Genomic DNA, 9,994 nt, shown 5'->3' on the forward strand with positions numbered 1-9,994 from the left:
TTGCAAAAAAGTTCATGTGATGTTATACTCATGTCATTCATAAAATATTTTGTCGCCATGCATCCCGTGCACTAAAGTACACTTGGCCTACACGACTGCTGTAGCTAATTGCTCTACAATAGCTATACATAAACACTAATTATGCGCGCGCTTCATCTGGTAATTTAAGAAAATGTGCAGGCGTTCTCCGGCTTAGGTCCGTGTCACGGCGCGTGGACAGGAATGTGTGGTCCGGTCAGTGCAATATCGGGCCGACCCGCGGCCGAGGTGAAGCAGGCTTCAAGCACTCCGCCAACTTCCAAAAATAAGTTATAAAAACGTATTGGCGGAGAGCCGCGGTCACCGCACCTCTCGTGCATCTGCCGCAACCGCTGCTGCAGCCGCGCCAGCACCTCCGACGCGCGTGACGTTATAACCACAGAAGCGCAGGCCACGTGCACAGGCGCCGTCGCCACTCTTTCCCCTTCTCATTATTCGCCAAACAGAATAAGGCAAACTTGCTACACTAAGTGCACGTTTATATATATATATATATATATATATATATATATATATATATATATATATAGACGCGGTTCCGCAAGTAAGTTTTCATTCGACGAAAAGCGCTGAATGAGTGTTCTGCGAAACTACAGATGCAGGTACAGAAAAAAGTTGCATGTATTTGACGACTTAGTCTAGCAGCTCATGAACTTGTTCAGATTTTGCTTGCAGTCATCGCAATTATTTCAATTGATAAACACATGGCATTCGACCAAATAGAAAAGTAAGTAGAACTTCGCGGAGAGACAGATTAAAATCAGCCGCGTGCTCGCCTAATGTCACGTTTAGGTCGTCAGCCGAGAATTTTCTTCCTCTGGCGGTGTCAATCAACGTGCCTTCTAATTTCACTAGCTGCAGTGTACCAGGCTGATCAGAGCACCGCCGCATTTCATTCGTGATATGGTCGATCCCCTCAATGTAGTCTTTCCATAACGCTGCTTTGGGATCGAGCACAACTTGCGGGATAGACGTGCTGGACATCTCAAACGTCCTTGGCGGCTTTGTAGGTCTTCGAGGCTTCTTCAGACCTAGCTGAATGGCAACAGCCCTCGTGCGGTCCCAGAACTCTTGAAACGCGGTTGCAGACCGAAGGCGGGTCATTGCCTCGCACAGAGTCTCTGCAGCTTCTTCCACACCTGCAGCAGGAAACGTGAGCGTTGGAGATCCCTTGATAGTTCCTCACACGGACCAAACATATTTATGGATATATTTACTTCCAGCGAGGTTTCAAACTTTTCCAGGAGTGCTTGGTATCCCTTCGAAATGGCTCTGCTGTTGCCTGCCATCGAGCCGGTTCCTTGAAAGATCTCGCTCAATGTTTCTCGGGCCTTGGCATAGTTCTCAGTGAACCTGGCATTGACTCTGGCTCATCTGACGGCTCCCCTGCTGAGGGAATAATAATAAACGAATAATCACTTTTGCGCCTTTTGATGTGAAAGCATTAAATGGGCCCATTAGCGTCTGAAGCCACGAAACGGCACTTAAATTCCCATTGGCTGCGGCGACACGTCACAGCGAGCCTCGACGGAGCAGAGCGGCCGAATCGAAACACTTGCCACCAGTAGAGTGCCAGGTCTTGTGTGGAAAGAGAGGGCATCGCCGCGACGCCACGTCACCAGTGCACCTCGACGGAGAAGATACGGCGACGCGACGGGTTGCGGGGCGAGACGGGCTGTCGTCGGCGAGGCATTTGCGCGATAAGCGCATGCGTGTGCCGCCGCCCTTCGCCCTCGGAAGCCATTGCGCAGTCCGCATCTCTTTCTCACCCCCACTGGGCTTACCTGCTGCGCGTGCCTTTCTCTCCCTTCCCCCTGGTGCAGTGCCGTTGAGGTGTATTTTATTGAGAGACAGTTACCGCGCTGCGCTTAGCCCCACCTTTCACCCCCAATCAAGAATCTCTCTCTCTCTCTCTCTGCCGGCCTTGGTGGCCGCTGCTGCTTCCTCGGTCCCTCGTCTCGCAGGACGGCGGTGGCATGCGGCGTCCTTAATTTCTCAGCGATATCGTCCAAATGATTCCGGTCTACAACCAATATGCTAAACCACTTGAAAAAATGACCCGCGGCAATTTAATCGCAAAACTCGATAACATGCCCCGCGGGATAACTCGAAAACGTTACTTGCAGCACAAAACTAAGAGGACCGCTCTGTGGCAACCATTTAGACATTAATGTTTTCGCATTTACAACTTACATGAAGTGCTTAGGTGTCCTCCGATTTTTTTTATTCAAGAATGACTTTGGAAATATCTTTTACGGCACTCAGTGCATCGCCATTGATATCGCACGCCTTATTAGTTTCCTGCAATACAAGATCTAGGCAATGGTTACTATAATGTACATACACATATCTTAGCTCAGAATCACTCGTCTTTTTCTGGACTCCTGCAAAACGGCACGATGTGTTCGCTGCTCCGTCAAAGCAATGGCCATGAATGTTGTGGAAATCAATGCCAGAGCGCAAAATCATATCTTCGGGGGACGTGTACAGTGTTCAGCCCTACTATCTGGCGCGTTGTACAGGCCAATATATAGTGTTCGTGCACGTTGAGTGCCACGTCAGCCCAACGCACACAGATGGCAAACTGCTTGTCACCTGTCACATGAATTCTTCCGTCAGCTGTGATACCGTAGAACGGTGAACAGATCGCGTCTCTAACGATTCCTTGCTAGATCGTGTGGGCTATAATATCAATTAGGCCTTTCTTCACATCACTGATTATCCATTTGTGCATTTTTGCCATCCATTTCCTCTATGCGGCATCATCCCCTGACCTTTCACCAAGCAAATCGAGATTTCCATCATATTTAGTGCGCCCAATCAGAGCTTGGCCCATTTGACACAGGTAGCGGACGGAGCTTGCAATGACACGTAGTGCCGTCCTGGTTTCCTCCTGCCGCTTGCTACACTGCTGTGTTAAGAGCCTTAGGAGCTGTGTTACACGAGTACCCCTCCGCCTCAACAGGTTGTGATTCAAAGAATCTAAATGGACTGGCTTCGTGTCTTCGAAACCTCCCTATAGCTTTTTTACCCAATTATAAAACCAGTCTTACCAAAAGCTAGTTCTGCTGCTCCAGGCCTGCAACCCTTTCCCTTGGAAATTGAAATGCACTCGCGGCCAAGCACTACATCGCTTTTGTTGTAAGATGTCTGCGCGAATTTCTCAAGCCAATCCCACTGGCAGGACCTGTTACTCCTGTTTCTTGGAAATGTCTAGCTTTGGGAAGGAAAAGAGCGAAGCCCGGATGGAACTGATTCGTCCTCACTCGGTTTGCTTCACGGTGAACTCCCGCCATCAAGGAAGTGCATGCTGCCTGCCTTGCTCAAGTTCAATCTTCTTCCAGTTTGGGCGACTGGCCCCGACGTCGCAGGCGTTTCTACGAAGACAAGGAAATATGCTTTTTTACTTTGGCCTGTGTCAGCGCGCGGCAAATCTGTAATGGCTATATACGAATACGGAGAGTCTATCCTCCTTTTAAAGTTGTGGGACACGCATTATAGCCTCAACACTGGAGACAGTCTACCTGCGGAACAGTCTGTGGACGATGGCGATGATTAGGAAGACTAGATGCAGTCAGGCTGTAGCGATATATATGGCGGTCGCAAGTTCCGATAGGGTTCCTGCGAAAGTCACGAGATATAGGTTTATTCCATTAGATGCTATTTAAAACCCAGTTTTATTCAACACGGCTTACCGTCAGAGCATAAGTTTCTTTGGTAGTATGACTGTATTGATGGGACGGAGACTCGGGACAGACACCTACCTCTAACTTCGCAAAATGAGGAAGCGGATAAATAAAACAATAAAATTTACACGTGCGCTCAAGAAGTGTGAAAAAGCACGTACCTGCGTGAGATGCTACACCTTGTGGAATTTCTGTTATTGCGCATAAGCGTTTTGGTACTGGCACAAAGAAACTGCCTATCTTCTGTTGAGAAGCCGGCGTTAGGGCACACGTACATCGCTACCTCTGCAACCGTGTCGCATTTGTTCCCGACAGTCCAGACACAACGAGAAGAAAGTTGTTTGAAGAAAACTTTAAGGAACCGCCAGCTGCTGCTCACTGAAAAACTTGGGCTTCAAGTTGGGCAGCTCCGCATGTGGAGTCCCTGCCAAATTTTCTCCCCGACATGTGTGAGGGTAGATCAGACACCGCTTTCTGCCCATTTGAACCACCGGCATCACCGGAGAGAAAGGGGCAGATAACACGACAGACAAGGGAAGGGGTGAATTGATTACCAGTTTTTTTTTTTATTCGACATGCCGGCAACAGGCAGCAGACGGGGCTATGAGAGGAAAGGGAATCAGGGATGAAAGACAAAGGGAGCGGGGGGACTGAGCCCCGTAAAGAATAACTCCGGGAGGGAAGGGCTGGAGACCCCCCCCCCCCCCCACTCCCTGCACCCCAGATTCCGGAGTCACTGACTGCAAAGTTCCGCAAGGACTGTAGAAAAAGTTCTCACTATGTTCCGCCTTGCATGTTAACATGCATATTCGATGATTCCGTTTTTGTGTAGTTGGACTAGACAAAACACGGAATTCTTCAAGCAAGTTTCAATCCCTTGGTCTGTTTCTAATTCATTTCTCTAAACTGCTTAAATGCAAACAAATTGGGTTAAGGTTCCCGGTAATTAAGCATTGTTGGCTTCGCATAGCAGGCAACCAGCCCCGTGGATGCAAAACGGAAATTGTCAGGACGTGCCAATTTTTTAATTTTCAAGCTGGCTAGGCATGCCGATGAGTGTGACAGCAAAATGACAGCATCAGCATGGTCGCCTTTAAATGCAACTAATTAAGTAATAGTTATATATCTCTCTCTCAAAAGGACTTGTTGATGGGCAAGGTGGGGCGGTTTCGTTCGGCGTTCTGATCCGTAAAAAAATATCTATACTAATAAGTGTCTGTCCATGTTGAAATCATGGATGTGTTTAAATAATATTTTATTCCACTTCATAGAACTGAAAGTACATCTGTTTGCCTGACAACTTAATGATTAATGAAGTGACTTAATCCAAGTCGACTGTACCTGAAAAGCCTGCTTCAGGGAATTATAGTCGTTCACTTGAACATGCTAACGTACAGGGCTAGAGGAACTGCAACCTTAAATAATCGACTGTGTGAACGCAGACTGTTGCGCACAGTTGCCTGGTGTAGCTAGATATGTGGCAGGGCCTACGGACATGCGAGCCCAAGGAGCTTGTAGGAGTAGCTGCTGTAAAAGAGCAACGGCTGCTCCATGCAACAGCCAGTCCTCAAACTTTGTAACTCTAGAGCTATTCATAGAGTACCGTCGGCGTCACCTTTGTTTAGAGCGCGGAAACGGCGGCCGCCGGGCCGCTCCGGAGGCAGCCAGCGACGTCTACCGGTAGCTTCTGGGCTCGAGATAAGAAGTGTCTGGGCACGCGCAGGCGACACATCTAATCTCGGACCCAACCACTACCGTTAGACGTCGCTGGCTGGCTGCGGAGCGCCCCGGCGTCGCCGTTCCCTCGCTCTACAGAAGGGTGACGCCGACTGTACATAAACAATGGTACTGTAATGTCAGTGCGTGCTAATTTCAGTGCGTGTAATGTCAACCGCTATAATTTTCCTGAAAGAAACAAGTGGTTAGAACGATGACATGCTAAAATCAGCCAAGGCTTCTACAGAGCAGTTGAAGTGGGATTTTAAGAATAGGTTGTGTAGCGTTGCACCTTCTACAGGTGACACTGTGTAATCTTACGGCCATGGTTCAGCTGCCAGTGCTGACATATACTGGTTGATTGATAAAGTGTTAAGAGGTAAAGGCATCCAGACTTATTGTACCGCTGTAGGTTTTCTTAATGTTTTATTTTCATATTGTTGCCATATCAAGTATATCGACAGTCCAGGCGAATTGCGCAGTCGCGGCGTCGGCGTTCCACATAAAGTCCAAGTGCGATAACATAGCGGCCGCGCGCCTTACACTGTAGGTGCGAGCGATAGGCTTGACGCGGCAGCGGCTTCTCGCGCTCGCGAGGGAGGAAGGTGGGAAGAGCGCGCGCCGTCTTCTCACACGCGCAAGGGGAGGAGGGGGATATGTGCGTTCCCTAGGAGGGAGGTGGGGGCAGGTTAGAGGGGGAGGGGGGAGGCGCATCTCCTCTTCTACTCCAGCTGCGACGGGAGCGCGCGTCTTATCTTGGAGGCAATCTGTGACGGGTTCGAAGGCTAACGGACCTAGGATAGCTTGTGGCTTCGTGTGCGCTTTGTTCTCGCGCCCCTAGTTCGCGTTGAAACGAGAGGCAGCACGAAGGGGAATTCGGTCGCCGCTGCAGCTTTTACTCTTCATAGCGCCAGCGTTCTGACAACGAGTGTCCGGAGCCATCGAGTGGTATGTGTTCGCGTTCGTGCGGCGCGTGATAACGTGCTTGTTAATTTAGTTGGTAAGGAAATATCTAAAGCAGTTTATGCAGCTGATAAAACGACTAGGCTTACTACGTATAGCTGTCTAATGATTTGCTATCGCAATTTGATTCACGCCTTTCGGGCGAAACTGTGATTTTAGTGCTACCAACGTCGGAACATTTGTGTGAGGGTGTTTTGTCTACGAGCAAGATTAACATTCAAAAAAGCCAAAAAGCAGGAACGCTTGTCCTAGATATTCATGAGTAACCTGAATTTAATATACTGCGCGAAATGAATTTAGCAGGTATAATTTAGCAAGCACATATTTAGTCAGTTTACACAAGTACAATTTGCAAGCAGATTGTTTGTCATCTGAATTAGGATTTTCAGCTGCTTCAATGGCGGGTTAGCCACAAGTGCGTGCAGCACTGGGATGGTAGCTTGTAAGCATAGTTGGCATCGTAGTTGCTGTAGTAAAAATTGAAAAAAATACAGTCACTGCTTTTCGTATAGTAATGGTCAAAGCTTATTTCTCCTCACTACATTTATATGGTTGCTCTGTTTGCAATAATTTAGCCGCTTTTCCTTCATTCAGCTGCATTTTACTAATGGCTACATTCTCTGTTACGTCGTTGTGCATATTAATTGTGTGGCATTCAGCGTCTTGACAGTTCCTTACACGGGTATGTTTATATTGCATGGGTTGTGTATTTGATATTTAATAAAGTTTGGTGTACAGTTTCAGAGAAACATTTGAATCTAAAAATTACCATCAATACCTTGAAATACTGACAGCAAATGAGTGTTACTTTTAAACGGTTGTATAATTGCATTAATGTTGAATGGTAGCGGTTTTTAGAGGATCCTTGCCTTTAACGCATTCGCTAACGTAGCCACCACTTGAGCATGCATAAGTGCAGCAATGCACGAACATGTGCAAGAGGAATGCGCTGCTCTTGTTTAACGGTATGTTAACTACTCACACACATACGATCGCTTTACACTGTCGGGCCAACCCTTACAGTCACTCAAGGAATCATCGATTTGCAGCCAGCCCCGTGCAGGATCGCCCCGAAACGGATGAAATTCCAGAACCGCCGAGTTACACAGCGAGGTCCTGCGCGCGGCAGCGGACGTCAAGGTTGAAGAGTCAACCCGTCGCTGTGACAATGCTATCACAGTCACAGTAACTGACTTCAACTTCACACCTGTACAGCTTGCTTCCGGGCAGAAACCTGCCACCAGGAGAAGACGCTTCCAGTGCCTTAGACTGAACTCTTCCAGCGCTGAAGTCCTGCCACACAGCGCCATTTTACATATGCGAGTGTTTGTTTGAATGTGTTATATTTCTGCTTAATTTTATTGCTTCTGTCTAAAAAAAGTAAGCGCATTTTTAGTTCTCAAATCGCACTTTCTTTATGTACCCACGGCGCTCCAGTGCTCAGAAGCGGATGGCGTTTTTATTGCGATAGCAGTTGTATGTGCACTGGAGGCGAAATTTGGCTGTCGCCGTTGCCGTGGTGTTCCGCACGAAGTCTATTTGCGACAAGATCCTATCGCGCGCCATATGCCGTGGATGCGAGGGAAAGCGTGCAAGGGTGAGCCGAAAGGATGGTGACTTGATGCGCGCCGTCTTCCAGTGCGCCTAATGCTGGCGGCCAAGTAGTCACGTGCGCGCGCTGAGGGTGGGGGGGGGGGGGGTCACCTGAGCGTGCGTCTCGTACTCTAGCCCGGTCGTAGCTGCGCATAGCATCCCGCGTGGCTGAGCGCATGCGCAACCCATGCACCGCATCTTGGAAGTAATCTGCGGAGGGTGCAGAGACTAATGGCGGACCGAGATCTGTTCTTTCCACAACGCGCGAAGCAGTAGCGGGCGAATATTGCATGGTTATGAAGATCAAGAAAACGCACTGCCTTGAAGGGCGAGCCTGAGATCAACAGCTTGCTTTCCTAATGTTTGATGGCGCTGCTATTCCAAGAGTGCGGGCGCTCAGTCACCGCGGTATTCTTTCATATTTCGCGTGGGCTTTCTTCTTTTGTCGGTAAATGCAAAGGTGCGATGTGTACCTTACCAGAAACACCTCATTTGGACTTATGATTCACCACAACCGCCAAAACTGACATTTCACAATTAGAACAAGTAGAAGTTAGATCATTACTTTAATTAAATAATTGGATGTCAAAGTGTGTGCGTGTGTGCGCAAGAGAGAGAGACAGTGTCGGTTGGCCTCTGCTAGTCTTGCCGCGGCATGGCTCTGCACCACCACCACAAATAAACAATAAAATTGACCGACAGCCGGATTTGAAAAAGAAGCTCTGTAGTACGGAGGGCCAATACTCTAGCAATTAGGCCGCCAATGCTTACCTCAACAGGCGCAATAGAACACCATCAATAATTTACCACATGCAACAGACGTTTCGTGGCTGCCAGGCCATTGAATGCCTTCTACCCAGCAGTAGTAATTGCCTTGTCTGCTCCGTCGCGCCAGTATGTCGCATTGACGGATAGATTGAACATCGTTTGAGGTGTCGTCGTTACAGTTAGAAAAGCGAATAATTAGATTAGTTTACAAAATGCCGTGCTTGTCTCACACCCGAATTATTTGCGAAATTACACACAATAAACTTCCTTCACTTTATGAATTTAAGCTTTCTCACTACTATAAGTTATGTATGTATAAAGAAGAAAGACGCTGCATCGCAAATTCTTGCCAATCTTGAAAAAATCAGTTGTATATGACACTCGTAATCCGGAACTATGGCATGTAGTATGGTGTCCTACAAACTACGCAAAATAAATGATTCGATGCCGGTTACCCCCGCTGTTAAATAACTTGCAACAACAAAATGGAGTCGACCTTGTAAACATATCACTGCAAGAGGTTCGTGACATTTTCTTAGAACAAATATTTGTATTTTTTCTTGGTTTTACCGAAATATGCAATTATTTTTCTTTCGTCGTCGTAATTGTTGAACTGTTTCATATGTTACTATATTACATTGTCGCGCTATCTATTTCTGTAGACTTTGTTGTAGACTTTGTTTCATTGCGCTAAGGTTGCCTGATAGACAAAGCATGCCAGTTCTGTGTTCAAGAAATGTCAACTCTCATTGTGACGTCTCTACGTATTCTGTTTTGTTCTGCGAACTGCCCGTTGCTGCCATTTAGAGGGGGCAGTCGCCTCATAAAGCTATATACTCTCTATATTAGCCTCTTGTGACTACTGCTTCCTTTCGTAGAAAGCTAAATAAATTGAATTTTGAAATAATTGAAATTGAAATGAATTGAATTGAAAACCGGTGGCTCATGCCTACTATGGGGGATTTGTCAAGAAATGGGTGGATTACACCAAGCTATAACCACAAGACTGCTGTAGAGCAAGCTCTGCTAGAAGGTGAAATTATGTTTTAAGGTGAAAGCAATAATGGCAGAAAGAATCAATAATAACCGAAAAGCACCGAAAAAAGGAGAATTAGTATACAGATTTAACAGTTGCATTCCGTTGGAGCTCATAAGAAATTCCTGCACTGCGGAGCAAACATCCCAGTGGCTGAAGCCCAAAATAGAAACCCCAAACGAGAGTCCAAGCG

Source organism: Dermacentor variabilis, chromosome 5, assembly GCF_050947875.1.
Source record: "Dermacentor variabilis isolate Ectoservices chromosome 5, ASM5094787v1, whole genome shotgun sequence".
NCBI lineage: Eukaryota > Metazoa > Arthropoda > Arachnida > Ixodida > Ixodidae > Dermacentor > Dermacentor variabilis.